The sequence below is a fragment of the Coenobita brevimanus genome, chromosome 72 (genome assembly GCF_032717465.1).
Source record: "Coenobita brevimanus isolate Jiangsu-jjx chromosome 72, ASM3271746v2, whole genome shotgun sequence".
Classification (NCBI taxonomy): Eukaryota; Metazoa; Arthropoda; class Malacostraca; order Decapoda; family Coenobitidae; genus Coenobita; species Coenobita brevimanus.
Window position 1 is genome coordinate 12,756,593 of NC_137025.1, and position 18,953 is coordinate 12,775,545.

Below are 18,953 nucleotides of genomic sequence, written 5' to 3' on the forward strand. Positions count from 1 at the left end.
ATTCTTTTCGCGTTTTATTTTATCATGAAGTGCTGGAGGACTGGGAAATAGTCTGTGTAGTTATTTCACTTTACAGAATGTTACTCCATTTTCCGTCTAGTTTCGTGAACCTCCTAAAAAAAAATAAATGAAAGTGAACTAAAGTATTTGTTCTGATAATAGCGGTATTTTTTTTTTTCTTTTGTATTTTATCGATTCTGTTCTATTTTTTGCATTACTGGAAGATTGGAATAAGGTTGATATAATTCTTCTTGCACGTAATACCGGCACTCTATTTTTTTCCTCTTTTTGTTTATTTTTCTTTTTATTTTCTTCCTGATTTATAGCTTCTTCCTTTTGCTTACTCTTCTCTACTGTTATCTTCCGGGAACGTGGGAAGACTTGAAAAATATATATAATTCGGTATAAAAGTATTGTCAGTGTCTGTTTAGTATCTCGCGTTGTGATTTTTTTCCCGGAGTTTTCTTTCTTTTTTTTTCATATTGTTTCTCATACTCTTTATTTTTGCTCTGTTCTTGATATTTTGGGAGACTAATAAGAAGTATGTAATTTACCATGATTTTATTTTTTTACTCTTTGTCTTGTGTGCCAGAAACAAATTTATTTTTCAGGCTTGGTTTTTTCTCCTTTTTCTTGTTTTACTCGTAATTCTTTGGAAGGGTAACATAAAGCATGTATATTCAATTATAACTAAAGTATTCCAGTTTCTCTCTTTTCTCCTCCACCCAAAAGAAGACGTATTTCTCACTTTCCCTTGTCCTTATTTTTTCTTAACTTTTTTTTTGTGAAACTTATATTTCTTCTTTACATACACACGAGTACACATATTTGCCCTTTTCCACTCAGTCTGCAATTATTTTTGAGCTCCAGATTTAATTCTTATTTTAATTTCTATAATGATTTCCAGGAGGGAGGGAAGAGAGTAAATACTGTAATTTTTTTCCTTCTTGTAGGCTACCCATTAAACATATTTACACGCATATTTACATTTATACACACATCTTTTTATTATATCCTCTCACTCAATGTAATTCTGCTCTCGGGTGTCTGCCCTGTCCCCTCCTCCATCCTTCTTTCCTTCCATCTTCTTCTATCTTTCTTTCCTTCATTCTTTCCTCGTCCTTCTGCCTACGGGTGACGTTACACTCCCTCTTCTCTCTTTCATTCCTTCATTCTTTCCTCTTCCTTCTGCCTGTGGGTGACTCTACACTGAGTGACAAGCCATATGGTTTCCTCTACACCAGGAAACCATTTACTACGCTGGATGGTAACCATATAACCAGATTTTGGCACCTGGTGGTTTAGTGGGTAATTATTGTGCTCCAATCGGATTGAGCCGAAGGTTTATATCCAAGGGATGGTTGGGGTTTATTGCTCACGTAATGCTACTCAGGGATGAGTTAGATTGGTCACTCATCTTAAATGTCAGGACCAATGCCTAGCCCCGGGCTCCTACGTTCCTCATGGGGCAACGTAGGCTTGGATGATGGATGGATGGATGGGTCATTTACGCTAGCCTAATATCTGAAATATTTTTGCCCTCTAGACTTTCTTCCCTTTTATTATTACACTACTTCAGTTACACCTTACGATTTTTGTACTATATCTTTCCTCCCGTCCCATCCTCTGTGATTCTGGCCTCTCATTCACCTACTGTAGTCTTAAATAATATCCTAAAAAAAAAAAAAAACTTATTACACCAATGAGGTACCAAATTATTCTTTCTGCTCATTTATTTACCTTTCTTATCTCTCTCCTCATGCTCAGTGTTTCCGGTTTCCCATTCACTTTCCACCCACCCTGAACTTTTCCATCTCTCTCTCTCTCTCTCTCTCTCTCTCTCTCTCTCTCTCTCTCTCTCTCTCTCTGTTCTAGTATTCTGCTCTTAATCTTCCGTAATTATAGAGTAAGTCCTGCTATTAATGAGGCCGAACCACCGAGACTAAATTGTGTGTGTAGTCTGTTATATTCTCTCTCTCTCTCTCTCTCTCTCTCTCTCTCTCTCTCTCTCTCTCTCTCTCACCCCAAACTTGTACAACCGCTCCCATGAGAACACAAGCCCATTACCCTCACCCTCCTGCTTTGCTCCATAAGATTTCTTTTTATTTTCCCCTTATTCTGATGTAGGTTTTTATTTTTCCTTTATTATAGCTTATTGGGAATGTTTCTCTTCTACCGAGGGTCTTTTTCACTTTATTTTCTTCAGTCCTGTGACATTTAAGTACCGTTTATATACTTTTTACTTACAGGCAGTTTTAGTCATTTTAGGATAGCCTCCGTGTAGGGTAGAGGTAGTGAAGACTTGATCTGACCCCACTAGTTTAGCGCGTAACCAAACTTGAATCCAAATCTGGGGAGGTTGAGGTAATAAACTGGAATTCCGCATCGTAGTGTAATAAAGGTAGTAGCAGAAATCGAAATTGTAACCCCAGGTTCATCCGAAATGTGAACCCAGTTGAATGCAGGCTTAATTTTTTTGAACAAGATAAATAGAGGAAGGAAAACAAATTAAGTGAAAAAATAAACTGTCTTTCCTCACTCTACCATCCTTCTTTCGGGGGATAGGGAGGGTGCTGAGGGATATTTATAACAGGGCATGAGTTGCATGATTAAATTGGCGCCACCACATGAAGGCGTCCCTCTCCGTCCTCAGAGTGAAAGGTTAAAATGTATTCCTTTTTTTTTTTTTTCAGATTTGTGGTGCTTCTCCCAAACGACTGAATTGAGCTTTGGAAGGACATTTTTGTAGTGAAGAGGCGGGAAGCTGTCTCCATTATTCCTGAGGTAAGAGAGGGACTGAATGTATGTAGCTGGTGGTAGCAGGTATGAATAGGCTTGGCAATAGTGAAGGAGTTTAACTTACGTAATTAGAGTTCAGATCGAGGTGTTAAGGCCGAATCACGTAATAATAATGAATAAATAAATAAAAATAAGGCATGTTTGATCCATGTATGACTAATTGTAAAACACACACACACACACACACACACACACACACACACACACACACACACACACACACACACACACACACACACACACTCTCTCTCTCTCTCTCTCTCTCTCTCTCTCTCATAAGCCTGCATTCCTTCACACCCGGCGGAATCTCTCTGCCTGAATAAAAACCACCAACATATTCTCATTTCATACCGGACCCATCCACCACGGCAATTTCACAGCGTTTCAGGATATTAGACTCATTTTGTTTTCATCTGACGGAATTGGCCCACTTCCACAACTTTAATACTAAGTTGTAGGTGTATAAAATTCGATGGGCCTAAGTTCTGAGCAAAGAATGAGTCTCCTTGGTTGCTAGTCACATCGACCCTCCAGCCTAACTACACCTGGCCATGAACTGAGGTGAAATTGGGTATGGATCTTCGCTAGGTTAGTACAAAGGTGTCAGAATGTTTTAATAATGACTGATTAATTAATTTATTTTTTTCGCGTGTTTGTGTAATAGTCTTCCCCGTTGATATATACTATTATTAAAATACCCTTAGGTATAGATTAAATCCCATAGCCTCCTCTCCTTTCACTGATCCACCTGCTGAACAAGCCTACATCTTTTCTATCCTTAATGACCTAGAGCAGCTTGTACAGCACCCTACCCGTATCCCTGACCGCCTTGGAGAGAGCTCCAACATACTTGACCTCTTCCTCACAACTAATCCTTCTGCTTACTCTGTTAATCTTTTCTCTCCGTTGGGCTCCTCCGATCACAACCTTATTACCTTAACCTGTCCTATCACTCCGGTACGGCCTGTGGACCCTCCAGGGAAACGTCGTCTGTGGCATTTTGGAGCCGCGGACTGGGAGGCCCTCAGGCAGTACTTCTTTGATTTTCCTTGGAATGATTATTGCTTCCATGGCCGTGAGCCATCTGAGTGTGTCTTGCGCATTACGGAGGTTATTCTCTCGGGCATGGAAGCATACATTCCTTTCTCATATCCTTTGACTAACGCAAGAAAGCCTTGGTTTAATCACGCTTGTTCTAATGCTGTCCGCAACAAGGAGAGGGCCTACAAAAGGTACCGGAGCCAACCCACCCCTGAATCACATCATCTTTACGTTTCTGCCCGGAATCATGCTAAGTCTGTTCTTCGCTCTGCTAAAAATAATTTCATCCATACTAAATGCTCTCAACTCTCCAACTCGAATTCTTCCCGCTCCTTCTGGCACCTTGCCAAAAATCTTTCTAACAACTTTACCTCATCATCCTTCCCTCCTCTTTTCTACTCTGATGGTTCTGTAGCTATTTCTTCTACTGATAAAGCAGATCTCTTTGCACAGACTTTCTCCTCCAATTCCACCTTAGACGATTCTGGTGCTGTTCCTCCATCACTTCCCCCCTCTGACTTCCTCATGGCTGACATTAAAAATTCTTCAGCGGATGTATTTTCTGCCATCACTGGCCTCAGTACTAACAAGGCATATGGGCCTGATGGGGTCCCTCTTGTTGTTCTCAAGAACTGTGCTTCTGTGCTTACACCCTGCCTAGGCAAACTCTTTCACCTTTGTCTGTCAACTTGTACCTTTCCTTCTTGCTGGAAGTTTGCTCTTATTCAGCCAGTCCCAAAGAAGAGTGACCACTCCCAGTCCTCCAACTATCGTCCAGTTGCTTTAACGTCCTGTATTTCAAAAGTTTTCGAGTCAATTCTTAATAGAAAAATTTTAAGGCATCTTTCCTATCACAACCTTCTTTCCGATCGTCAGTACGGGTTCCGTCAGGGACCCTCCACTGGCGATCTTCTCACCTACCTTTCAGACTCCTGGTCATCCTCCTTTCGGGACTTTGGTGAAAGCTTTGCCATTGCACTTGACATCTCAAAGGCTTTCGATCGAGTCTGGCATAAATCTTTAATTTCCAAACTGCCCTCCTACGGTTTCTGTCCTTCTATCTGTGCCTTCATCGCTAGCTTCCTTTCCGGTCGTTCTATAGCCGCTGTTGTAGACGGCCATCGTTCTTCTCCTAGATCTATCAACAGTGGTGTTCCTCATGGCTCTGTCCTATCACCAACTCACTCTCTTTTATTCATCAATGATCTTCTAAGCTGTACATCTAACCCTATCCACTCATACGCTCATGACTCCACCCTTCACCTTTCCATTCGGTTCCCGCAACGCCCATCTCAACAGTTACTTCAACAAACAAGGGATGAGGCTATGGCACACCTAATGTCTGACTTGGCTCGTATCTCTGACTGGGGTAAAAATAATATGGTTGTTTTCAGTGCATCTAAGACTCAGTTCTTACACCTATCAACCCGACAAAATCTTCCACAAGTATACCCACTAATGTTTAATAATATTCAGCTTAATCCTGCATCATCCTTGAACATGCTTGGGGTTTCATTTACTCGGGACTTATTTTGGAAAGATCATATTACATCTCTTGTAAAATCTGCTTCCAAGAGATTGGGTGTGCTAAGCCGACTCCGCTCTTTCTTTACCCCTGCACAATTGTTGACTCTATACAGGGGTTTTATCCGCCCCTATGTGGAGTACAACTCTCATGTGTGGGGAGGCTCCCCACATACAGCTCTTCTCAATAGGGTGGAGTCAAAGGCTTTTCGTCTCATTAACCCTCCTCCTCTTACTGACTCTCTTCAACCTCTGTCTCTTCGCCGCACTGTTGCATCGTTATCTCTTTTCTATCGCTACTTTAATGGTCACTGCTCCTCTGAACTGTCTGCTTGCATTCCTCCACCTCTACAACGGGCGCGTAGCACCCGTCTGGCAGCAAACTCTCATCCCTTTTCTGTCCAACTCTCTAATGCAAGAGTTAACCGTTACTCCCAGTCTTTCATTTATGCAACAGGTCAACTCTGGAACTGATTCCCTCTGTATTTCATGCTGCCTATGATCTCCAGTCTTTCAAACGCAGTGTGTCCAGGCATCTCAAAATTATCGGATCTTGAATTTAGCTCTCTGTTGTATTTTGTTTTTCTCTTGGAGGGAACTGTTACTGCGGGCTCATGGCCTTTGGTTCCTTCTTCCTCGCATAAAACAAAAAAAAATAAATGTGTGTATATTTATTAATCTGGAAACAGGTAATGACATAAAGTACTTTGGGATGAGTTACATTTACTAGAAGAATTGGAACAAGTCGAATATTTATGCAACTTTGCTAAATAAGATTATGACAGGCCGACTAGATCTGTCATACATCCAATTGAACTTATGTCCAAATACGCGTTTAACAAAATCGAATAAATATGTTGCAAGACAAACAGCTTCGTAGTATGATCCAACAAAACTGCCAAATAATTCTTTACTAAATCCAAAAAATTCTCTGACAAAGCAGACTAACAATGTAAACCGGACGAAAAAAAAAAAAAAAAAGTATCAGGTCAAAATCAAACTCGGGTTGAGCGGAATAACACCGTAAATAAACCAAAGATAATTGTAACAAACGGAAATAAATCTCTAACAAAGCTGATTAACAATGTGAACAGGTCAAGTAAATCAATAGAAAGTCAAAATAAAACACTGACAAGGCCGAATAACGCTGTAAATAAACCAAATAAATGAATATCGTCAAAATAATACTCTTAACAAAGCCAAACAATAGTGTAAACAGGCCACATAAATCTACATCGTCAAAATAAAACTAACAAAGCAGAATAAAACTGTATGTAAGCCAAATACGAGTAAATCTGTAACGAACACAAATCAAACTGCAACACTGGCGAATATATTTGTATCACGCCCCGTTTAGCCACCCCATTCCCGTGTTTCCCGTGTTATTATTCCTCCATCCCGTGTCCACCATCATCCGTGTCCGCCTGGTCTGGTTTTTATTTGTCTTTGCCGTGTGTGAATTCATTAGTGTCTGGTCGTTGTCCCCGTCCACCGTGAGTTTGAAAAATTATACCGACTGTGAGGCGTCCTTCCACTTTTCCGTGCCGATTCTCTTTGGTTTTCATAATTATGGGCATTATTGTTATCGTTGTTGCCGTCGTCACTGCCGTCGTCGTTGTTGTCGTATCATCATCATCATCATCAAACGTCGTCCTCCCTGCCAGTCATCGTTGTTCGTCGTCCATACGGTCCATCATCATCAAATGTCGTCCTCGCCTTCCATCATCGTATCAGACGTCGCCCATCACCATTGTCGTCGTCCATAATCATCAAACGCCGTCGTCATCTTCGCCGTCCACTATCATTGTCGTCGTCCGTCATTATCATCACCAAACGTCGCCCTTGCCGTCCATCATCATCATCATCATCATCATCAGCAGCAGCAGCAGCATATCACAATGGTTACACTTATATTTCTCCTAGGCTGTATGAGGAATGGTTCAGCTCTTTATATATTTTATGGAGAAATTGATGTAGAGATTGAACTTTTCAGAGATGACATATTTTATGTTATTCTTACTACGTTCAGACAGGTTCATTCGGCTTAGGAGAGACTTTTCAGACTGGAGAGGAAAGATAAAATCAGTAAGGATGTTCGTGTAAGTGATGACATGTAATAATGAATGACGCCTGTTGCGCTTAGGAGGACTCGCATAAGGTTGTTGTAGGCGGCCTGCACTCGTTTGGTCCACCAGCCTTTGTTTATTATTCGGAACTTTGAAACATAATATATATATATATATATATATATATATATATATATATATATATATATATATATATATATATATATATATATAAAGAAACTAGGATGTGGTAGGGCTCGAAAGAAAATAGACTTGGCTTCGTTAGCTCCGTTACTTAAAACAGACTATTATTGAAAGTAATTTTTCGGACCTTTAAAACCAAGAAAGTTTATGCAAAATCTAGGAGCCCAGGAGTATTCCTACAAAGTTTCATCAAAATCGATCCCCGCGTCTGTGAGGAGTGACTGAATATAGCCTAATACAGACAGACCGCTTCATCATTATACAGACAGTTGGGCCTAAGGACTTGGAGTTTCTAGTCTGTCCCCAGAGTAGAGTAATGAAAATAAAACATTATGCATGGTGATTGATGCTATGTACATTTATTGCAGTTGCTGTTAATAAATCTTGAAAATCCTTTACCAGTGCTGTAAAAATTTGCCGTAAATAACTGCCATGCAAATGTTATCAGCATGACGAAAGGTTTCATAAGAATGTAAAGTTACCAAACTAGTGAAACTTTTTGGTCGATAATTTTTCCCTTACAGAAAGATATTGGATTATTATTGCATAGAGTACAAGGCGATAGCCGTAAGGTTGGCTTCATACTTACAAGGGAGCATATACAGTGTGCTAGTGATACAGAATTAAAATTATGAAGTTTCTGTTAGGCAGTAATTAGCATTAACACTGTAAAGTTGCTGAACTTTTTAGGCAGTGTGTTAATTGCGTGATTCACTTGGCCAATTTAGAGATAAGCTGAAAATTACAGGACAGTGTGATCAAATATTTGAACTTGTTTTTTATACTGACCGAAATGAATTGTTCCCATTTCTGGTGTGGGTAGACTGTATATGACTAAATGAAAGTGGTTAGCTCTGCGCAAGCGATAGTAAACTGGATAACAGTGAAAATAAACTGCCCAACACATGACTATACACCAAAAAGCGAGCATTCTAAGTCCTTCAGTTCAGTTACATCTTACATTTTTCCATCTCAATATTTTTTTTTTTATTCCAAGAGCGATCTGGTATGGAAGAGGTTAATGAAAGCTATCAGTTAGAAAAAACTTCAATTTGAAAAGCCTCTTCTGGGACTGAAATCGTCTAGAGATAGCAGACGTTGAAAAAAAATGCAGTAGATATTAGAAGATAAACCGAATAGAATTAATGGAGATAGCAAGAATAGAAATAATGGAAATAGCAAGAACAGAATAATGAATGTGGCAAGTACAGAAATAATGGAGATCACAGAAATAGAAATAACGGAGATAGCAAGAATAGAATAATGGAGATAGCAGGAACTGAAATAGTGGAAATAACAAGAACAGAAATAATGGAAATAACAGTAACAGAAATAACAGAGGCAGCAAGAACAGAAATAATGGAGATAGCAAGAACAGAAATAACAGAAATAGCAAGAACAGTAATAATGGAGATAACAAAAACAGAAATAATGGAGAGTGCAAGAACAGAAATATTGGCGATAGCAAGAATGGAAATAATGAAGACAGCAAGATTAGAAAAAATGGAAATAACACGAAAAAATAACAGAACCCATGATAACAAACCGGTAAGGGAGTAAGTAACATAACAGGCACGTCACATTATAAGCCAAACTCCCTAAACTAAGCGAGGATTATGTAAATTTTGTTATGTTATTAAATTTCACGGCGCTGCAGGTAACTAAGGGACCGGCACCGCTGTTTATAGAATTAGCGCCGAGTATCACACAATCTGGCTAAAGGCTGGTCGGGATTAGTTAGTACTCTGAGTCATTACCATCACACCGATGCATCAGAACTGGATTAGATTTCGAGATGTTTGTTCATATATTTTATACTATTTGGGCTGATCGTAATAACTTTGATTTATTTTCTGCCCATGTATTTTTAGTATTTGAGCTCGTCATAGTTACTTTTAAACTGTGTCCTATCTGTCTATCTGTCTGTCAATAGCCAGAAGCCATAATCCCGTAAGGGGTGGCCGTTTGTTTTCTAATTAATTGTTTTACAGAAAGGAGCAATAACTCTCTGCCAACCCACTTATTGACAGGTAGGGAACACGTATGGGTATATGATTACCACCCAGCACTGACGAAGCTGTGTGTCCCTGTATATATTTTCTTTCCGTTTGATTTATTAAGATTGTTAGTCCTCTTCATTTTAGTTACAAAAATAGTAAAGAGTAGGAAGAGCAGCTACCCTGTGTTTGATAATGCTTGTGGTGCCGGCCATACTGTTGAACACAATTATAGTTCATCTATTTTAACCTGGTGGAGATTTTCGTCCTCGTGTAACTATTTCATGGCTCCGTGGCCGGCTTTGACAATACTGTGGTTTTTATTCATATCCATAGCACTTTTTCGTGACTAGCACCATACTCTGGTGTTATTATTGTAGCTCAGCATTCAAGACGGAGAGATGGCAATATTACCTCAAAATGAACAGAGCATAGTTTCCCTCTTATCTCTGTACCCATAAGTAGAATTATAGACATGAAGATAACGTCTCGTGATGCGGATCGTGTTGTAGGGGAAGACTGGCACAACGGAAATTAACAAGTCTGCCTTATTGAGCGTCTGCTTTGTTGACTGTCTGCCTTTTTGATTGTTTGCCTTATTGGCTGACTGCCTTATTGACCGTCGTGCAGTCGATAGGCATGAATCTCACCTCTTTTTCACGATACGCGGAAGTTTGAAATATCGTCTTCACATGTTTACTGCATTACTACAAGGGACGTCTTCCAAGCGGGGCAGAATAGCTTGAAGATAACTAGAGATATGTGCTGAACTGAAGATTATATCCTTGGTGTTAGAATGATTGAAGTAAGATTTAATAGTAATAAAGCGGTTAAATAATGGAATTATATGAATAGTGGTTAGAATTTCTTCGCTTAACAAACCATACTCATATCACTTTCATTGCTGCTTACCGAGAGAAAGTTAATGACCGAATACCTCGATATGATTTTTTTGTTTTCCCGCTTCCATACTGTTTTGTTTCCCAGACCTCAGAACGGGAAAGAAAAAAAAATATGACCTCCATATATGAGTGGATGACGTTATTATCGCTCATTGAAAACTTTTTTTAAAATCTAGTACGGTAACTGTTTGCATTACGTCACCTTCCAGATGTTACAATACGGAAACCAGCGCGGGCAAAAGGTGGTGTTTGGTGTAATATGTTGTGCATAGAAGGGCTGCTGAGCCTCAGGGAACGGACTATCTTTAAGATGAAAGAACTTAGAGTCGGATATATTCAAGAACAAACCAAAAGCGTTGCCAAGGCACAACAAACCCGTCCCCGGCAGTCATTTTAGTGCTTACGTATAAACACAACAGGATATCTAGTCAAAGATGTCACATATCAAATTTGGAGTAAATTGGGTGAAAACTGACGATTTTATGCCCTTTGAAATATTAGGCTCGACCTACAGTGCATGACATTGACCCCCCTACCGCTAACTAGGGGGGTGACCCCCCTGATGTAATGAGGCATGTTATAGGATGCAGGTGTACCTTTAGGTTTTGGTTTCATGTCGATATGACGAATTTGGAAGGAATTATGGCGACAAAACGATTTTTTATTTTATTTTATCTTTTTGTGGGCCTACAGCCTGGCCCTTGGCCCAATTTGGCCCAAAATTTATTGAGGTGATCAGAAGGTTATATCCCATCATCCTTGTAATTTTAGTCCTAATCGCACCAGTTGTTTTCGCGTGAAGTTGTTAACAGAAAGACTGACAAACAGACAAACGGAGTGAAAACAGTACCCGTCCCCGGGCCCCTCCGAGGCTGGGACGGGTATCAATACACCAAATAAATTAATAGTTTATCTCTCCGGGAGAATCATACAACCTTATTTGTTACTATGCCTGAAAATATAACTTTGCATCTCACACTTTCACATCCTATACTGCCACATCTCACACAGCCACAACACACACTGCCATGTCTCTTTAAAAGAAGTTCGATATTACCCATAAATATTAAACAGTACAGGTCGCAGCACTGTATTATCTGTGTAATAATCTGGGTGCTGTCTCTCGCCGCACAGGTTTCCCACTAAGAATGGGGAATACATCTGCATAACATTATCGTTCACAAAACACACTGCCACACCACACACTACCATTTCACTCATCCATACCACTCACTACCAAAACACATTGCCACACCCCACATTACCACACCATACACTACCACACCACACACAGCCACCTAACTCTACCATACCACTCACTATCACATTCTCATTGCCCCACCCCACACCACCACCTCACCCGTCGATACCACTCTTTACTTCACCCCACACCACGCACTATGACATATTACCCTACCACGCCAAACACTGCCACACATCGCACATGAATCTTAGACAACCCTTACACTACCACATCTCTGCTGCACCTCACACTGCCGCATCTCACACTTCTGCATCTCACTTTGCTGCATCTCACACTGCTGCACCTCACATTGCCACTTCACCTTACCACACCACACACTACCATACCTCACACTACTACGTCATGCACTACCACTTCACACTAACACACCACACATTACCATCTCACGTTGCCACACTACACACTACCACCTCACACTGCAACAACAATTCGTAGCCAACCCTTTCACTTCGACATCCCCCTCCCCCACGTCCTATTCACAGCATCTAACCAGCACCACCACCTTATATATTTTACCCGATATTAAAACAACGGAATACGTTATTATCTTTGTAATACTCAAGGCCCCGTCCCTCGCATTTCACGGTCTCCACAAAGACTTGGGAATATTTCATCAGAGGAATATTTCGTCTGAGGAGTATTTCATCCGGAGAATATTTCAGCATAACATTATCGCCCACAAAGACACGGGGGCAGAGGCTGACAGGCGGCCCTTGGTGTCACTCCGCCCGGGAATTATTTTAATAACGCCTTCATTTATATTCCGGGGCCAACAAAGGCTTTTTATGAAGGAAATATAAAATGGCTTAACCCGAACATTTCAGTGCGATGACATTTTTCCTTTACCGGCATCGTGAGGCGCAGGGTACGGTATATAAGAGTGACGCGTTCTTACTTTTTTGGTGTTGTTTTGTTTTGTCTTGTTTGCTTGGAGAAAGTTTTGAAGTTAATTACTGCCAAGCCGAAACTTCCCAGCGTTCAATTCCCATCTTCACAATGTCTTAATCTCTCCCAGGATGTCATTAATAAACTCGTCTGGTAGCAAAAAGTAAAATTGAGATTGACATCCTCTTACTAAAGATGTTTACTGCAGACCATGTACCTTAACCTGGACCAAATTTTCATCCATTTAGAAAATTCTTCACATAGTTGAGTGGCAGAAAAGAATAATAAACAATACAACGGCTCGACACCCTTTCCGCAGCACCTCGTCGTGTCTTGCAACGTATTTTAGTGTTGCAACTCAGCATTCAGGATGGAGAGTGGCAATTTTAGGCCAGACTGAAGTAAAACGAGTATGCAGACACGTAAGAAATATCACATACAAGCAAGGCCTGGCACAGAATCATGAACAGGTGGTAAAGAAATATTCGCGGAGTCGGAAAAGCAATCCCAACTTCTGAGAGTCTAACTTACGTAGAGTCACTGTGATCTTTGAGGGAGTTATTGCCTGTGTGAGAAATACCAGAGCCAGAGGAGGGGATGTGATTTCGCTTACTCGGGGCGCTGGAAAAGTCTCTGTGCCATAAAGACATTACCACATAGAGCATATCCACACTTTAAGCTGTCACATATCACGCTGCCATACTCCACAGAGCCACATTTCACTTTACTCGTACCATACCACACACCGAAATACCACAGAATTAGCATACACCGTCACACCTTACACCACAAACTGCCACACCTCACACCACACACTTCCACTCCTTACACCACACACTGCCACACCATATAATTTGTTCACACCGGCGCACGTCGCACCACACATCGCACACCACACATCGGGGCACCAGATGATTCATTCACACCGTTACACATCGAATCTCACACTGCCATACCTCGCATACAGCTAACAGTGCCACACATCATACACAGCTTCCATTACCACGTTTCACACTGTCTCATCGAATACAAACCTCATACTGCCACACTTCACACTCCACCGCCTCGAACGAGCCCCACACTGACACATCTTCCGTCTATTACTGCACAATGGCTTTTCTAGCACCTTGCATTATACATGGCAGGTACAACGTCGAATGAAGTGACTGCAGATAGAGAATGTTGTTGTTGTTGATGCCCTAGTCGTAACTGAGATGTGAACCTGGTGGACTGCTGGCATAAGTTACTCTTCTGCATTCCATCATCCTCCTTTCCTCCTTTTTTGGGATAGGAAAGCAGTTAGGGACATTTTTGTAACCAGGCAGTGGAGCCGTCCAGTTATGACAGTGCCACCACCTAAAGGTATCCCTCTTCAGGACCATTTGATGAATATATGGGTGAGATATATAAATTAAAATGGAGCAATTTCAGGCTAATCAGTAGATGAAAGATTCCGTTGGGACTGCCTGACAGCTCGTATAAAATGTGACCTGGTTCTAAATTATTCCCCTTCGGTACAACGCCATAGTGTTTTATCAGAATCGTCATTACTAAGGAGTATATTTCGCCTTTTGAGATACTTTCTGTAATACCAGGGATAGAGTCAATTTTCAGTGACCCTTCAGAACGATGACTTTTTGCAGTTGTGTTTTGCTTGCCTTATTTGTGTTTCGTGTGTTTTTGTTTTTGTTTGTTTTTTGTTTATGCGTGTGTGTGTGTCTTGCCCCTGCAACTACCAGATAATTAATATATTCGAATTAAAAGATCATTTTAGCTGCTGCTTTGTGGTACCATATAAAAATTCATCATTGTTTAATTAATGTAGCATCGTTGTTTTATGCTTGGTAGTTTTTTTTTTTTTTTTTTTTTTTTAAGCAAAGTGGATCTTCATATTAACTGGGTGGGGTTTGTTTATTAAGATCGCCTGGCGTTACCTTCAACAATCTCTCAGGCGTTAGCAAGAATATAATCTTCCGTTGTTAACTACAGTAATATGAGTGACGTTACTAGATCAAAATCGTCAGACTCTAGCTGGAATATATTACGAAAATGTGGTATAATGGGTGATAAACCGTACTGTTGCCACTGTGAAAGACCGTAGAGTTCGTTCACCTCAACTTGGCAGGATTTCGTTGTTTTGCAGCTCGGTGGCGTAAACAGACAATGCTGAGTCTCCACATCCTTGTCACAGCACTTCGTGAGTAGAAACTTATTCTTGTATTAATCTGTTGCTACAACTGTGCATTCAAGACTGCGATTTTAGGCCAGGGGAATAAAGTGTCATACAACTCGACCGCCAGCCCCACACAAAGACTGACTTCCGCTACCAATGAAATCATACTGCTACTATTATTCCCACTATTACTGTTCCTACCAAACAAATTATACAATAACCACTGCTATTACCACCAATGGAGGGTGGTAGTAGTAGTTGTTGTTGTTGTTGTTATTTTTGTTGTGATGATTTCAGCAGACTAAAGTTTTTATTTGCACTGTGCAAGATTAAGTATAAGGCAAACTAACAAGACTACCCGTCATCTGTGAGCCAGGTAGACTGTAATAATACTGTTAGATGAAGAATTGACTATTATGTATCCATCCTGGATGTCTCCCAGTGCTGGTTGAGAGGCATGTGAACTCAAGTTGTGACTCTAAACAACTTTTATTAATAACTTTTCCATCTACAATCAGTTTTTTTTGAGATTTGAGTTCTCGAGATCTGAGTTTTCGATACAGACACACACATACAGATACATTACTCATAATAATAATGACCATCGACTTCATCTACCTGTCTCAATAATAAATATAGTAGCATGTGGCTGGTAACCACAGTCATTGGCATGTTTGGGGCCATTACATGACAACTGTATATGGTAAACTGTATTATGAAGGCTGGTGTTGATCTTCACAATATATTTTCCAGGTGGATGGAGGTGATTTTGCTTTAAAAAATAGTAGTAGTAGTAATAGTAGTAGTAGTAGTAGTAGTAGTAGTCTCAAAACAATCAACCAGCCATCCCCATACAGCGACTTACTACCCCTGCCAATACAATAACGTAGGTTGTTTTTATTCCTACTATTACTATTACTGGGCGTTCAGTCGTACTGTAAGAGTCACCACTACGAAAGGTAGTAGCAGTAGCAGTAGTATTAGTAGTCTTAAACAAGCAGCCAGCCATCGGCAGCCCCGCACAATGACTGACCACCGCGTACCAATGCCATATCGTGTTTCACTGATCACAGCCTGCTCACTCAGCCGGTCCTTGTGCGTGGTGTGAGCTGAAGGTGGTGTTGGCAGTGGTGGTGGCGTTGCTTGTGACAGTGGTGGTGGTGGTGGTGGTGGAGTGTATAGTCTCACGTTACCCATTACGTTAATTATCCGCGCGTTTAATGACGCGCGTGTACAGTGAATTTGCATTAAAGCGAGGGTGCTGTTATACTGTGTGTGTGTGTGTGTGTGTGTGTGTGTGTGTGTGTGTGTGTGTGTGTGTGTAACTTACCACAAACATATATATATTTCTCAGTGTTCATCACGACAAATTAATTTCAGTTTCATGGCTATTATCATCACCATCGTCGTCTTCATTATTATATTTTAGTTACGTGCAGCGTGCATTGCCTCTATTTTACCGTATCTTGTACCATCATCACCATCATCATATTAAGGTTCCTTGCCTTGTGCTTTGTCTGTTTACCATCATCATCATCATCATCATCATCATCATCATCATCATCATCATCATCATCATCGTTCTTTGCTGTGTCCGTTGTTTGTCATCATCATCATCATCATCCATCTTAGTTACCTGCGTTTTATGCCTATATTTTCCCTGTGCATCATGTTGCTATAAGTACATAATTTATCAGTGCGACAGGTTATTGAAAAATCGTTGTATCGGAAGTAACTCGCCCGGCCATATGGAGCGTAAAGAGAGTGAAAGACGAGAGTGGGGGAGAGTTGGGAGGGCGGAAGAGAGAGAGAGAGAGAGAGAGAGAGTACGTGTGTGTGTGTGTGTGACAGAAGACTTTAGAAGCTCTCTCCATCAGCCTTTTCAGTACGGTGATTTTACTGAACATAGGCAAGACCTGAAACAGTTGTTTCCTCTATTACGGGGACGTCAGATTTCTTTTCTTTTATTGTCTCCCGCCAAAAGGCTGAACGATAATGTTTTTGCCTGTGTGTGTGTGTGTGTGTGTGTGTGTGTGTACGTCTTCCCATAATATTGCATGAACGGCTTTAGCTATCAACATGAAACCTTTAGGGTATCAAGATATGGCCAAAATCTTGTCCGAGTTCGAAATTGCGCACTCGGGGTCATGGTCAAGGTCACCAAAATGGCTGCCAAAGGTCAACTAGTTTTTAATCGCCCGCCTTTAGCACCATTATATCTCATGAACGGCTTTAGCTATCAACATGAAACCTTCGGGGTATCAAGATATGGCCTAAATCTTGGACTTGGCCAACAGCATATTCTGGCGGGAGATTAGCATTTGGCTCCCGAATGCTTTTGTTTCACATCTCCTTTTTTAATAGTAGACTATTTTATTCAGGCTTGGTAAAACCCTGTGTCTGTAGGGATAAACAGGGGCTATATTCACTGATCTGGATAGGTCGATAGATAATTAGAAAGCCAGAAATAGATAGTGGACACAGACACTGACAAGACAGACAGACAGGTGGATAGATAGATAGATAGACAGGCAGGCAGGCAGACAGATAGGTAGACAGACAGAGATAGAGATATCCCTACCAGATATATAGTTATGAACTGATTGGAGACGTACGACTCTGCAGCTTGAAGAGAAGTTAACCTCTTCAGTACGATGACGTCTTCATTCTTCTTACGTCCTTGATAACCCTTGACAATGGAGGGATGAAGCTGGCGTATTCTGGAGCAGTGAAGTATGAAGCAGCTAAGATATAGGTTAAAAAAAAAAATGCTTTAGGCTAGAATGGCCTGGAATGACATTAACGGAGCTAGGATAAGGCTAAGATCTTGGTTTAAAAATAGTGCAGGCTGGGTTGGCGCTGAATGGCATTAAAGCAGCCAAGAAGGAGTTAGGACCTAGGATAAACAATACTCTAGGCTAGGTTGGCGCGGAGTGACGTGACATCAAAGCACCCGTCTAGCAGCAAACCCTCATCCCTTTTCTGCCTAGTTCTCTAATGCAAGAGTTAACCGTTATCCCCGGTCCTTCATGTATGCAAGAGGTCAGCTCTGGAATTGTCTTTATCTCTCTTTATTTCCTGCTATCTATGACTCCAGTCTTTCAAACGCAGTGTGTCCAGGCATCACGAAATGAACGGATCATGAATTTGGCTCTTTGTTATCTCGTTTTTGTCTTTTCATGGAAGGGACGATCTTGCGGGCTCCTGGCCTTTGGTTCCTTCTTCCTTACGTAAAAAAAACTAGAATAAAAGTAGGACCTTGGTTGAAAAATCCTGCAAGCTAGTTTGGCGTGGAATGACAGTAAGCAGCTAGGATAAAGCTAGGATCTAGGGTAATGACATTTAAAGCAGCTAGGATCATTGCAGGTGATCGTAATGGTACAGTCATGAACAAAAGTTCGCCGATACTTCTCTGCTGGTTGCGGCAGTGAAAGGTGTTGCACGATTGTCTATCATGTAATAGCAACCTGAAACACACAGTAACAGAGTATAAGTAGGAAATCTTTCTGTCGTCGGGGATGGAATGAGAAATGTGGAAGGCAGGTCACAGTGTTCGCAGGGGAATGTCGGGGAAATTTTACTCACGGCTGTACAACACCAGCATGATACCCGGCGTCAGAAACAACGATCTCACTAATTAGTAATAATGGAACGGGTTGGGATTTTGCATCGTTTCTTTGCAATCACAGACATATACAGTACAGAACAGTACAGAGAATTTTAACCTCTTACCGTCCGGAGCTCCCGTGCGACGGATTTTGCTTTAAAGGTGCTAGGCGTACCGCCCTCCACCTGTCAGCTCACAGTCGCGAAGCTCACAGGTCCCTACTCCTTGGTTCCTTTCATTATCAAATTTTGAAAATGCCCAGTTCCGTCCTATGTCGGGGACGCGGAGCGCAAAGAGGTTAATGTCATCTGTATCACGAACTCACGAGCGACTAGAACTCGCTGTACTGTATTCCATCATGAGACGCTAAGTATTTGTAAGCGGTGAGTGCATACTGTCTTCTCGTTGTTCTTGAAGAAATTTTGTACTTAAACCTTCACCAAGCCGTACTGTTATAATTATAACGTCTGTCTTCACTGGGTGTAGTACCC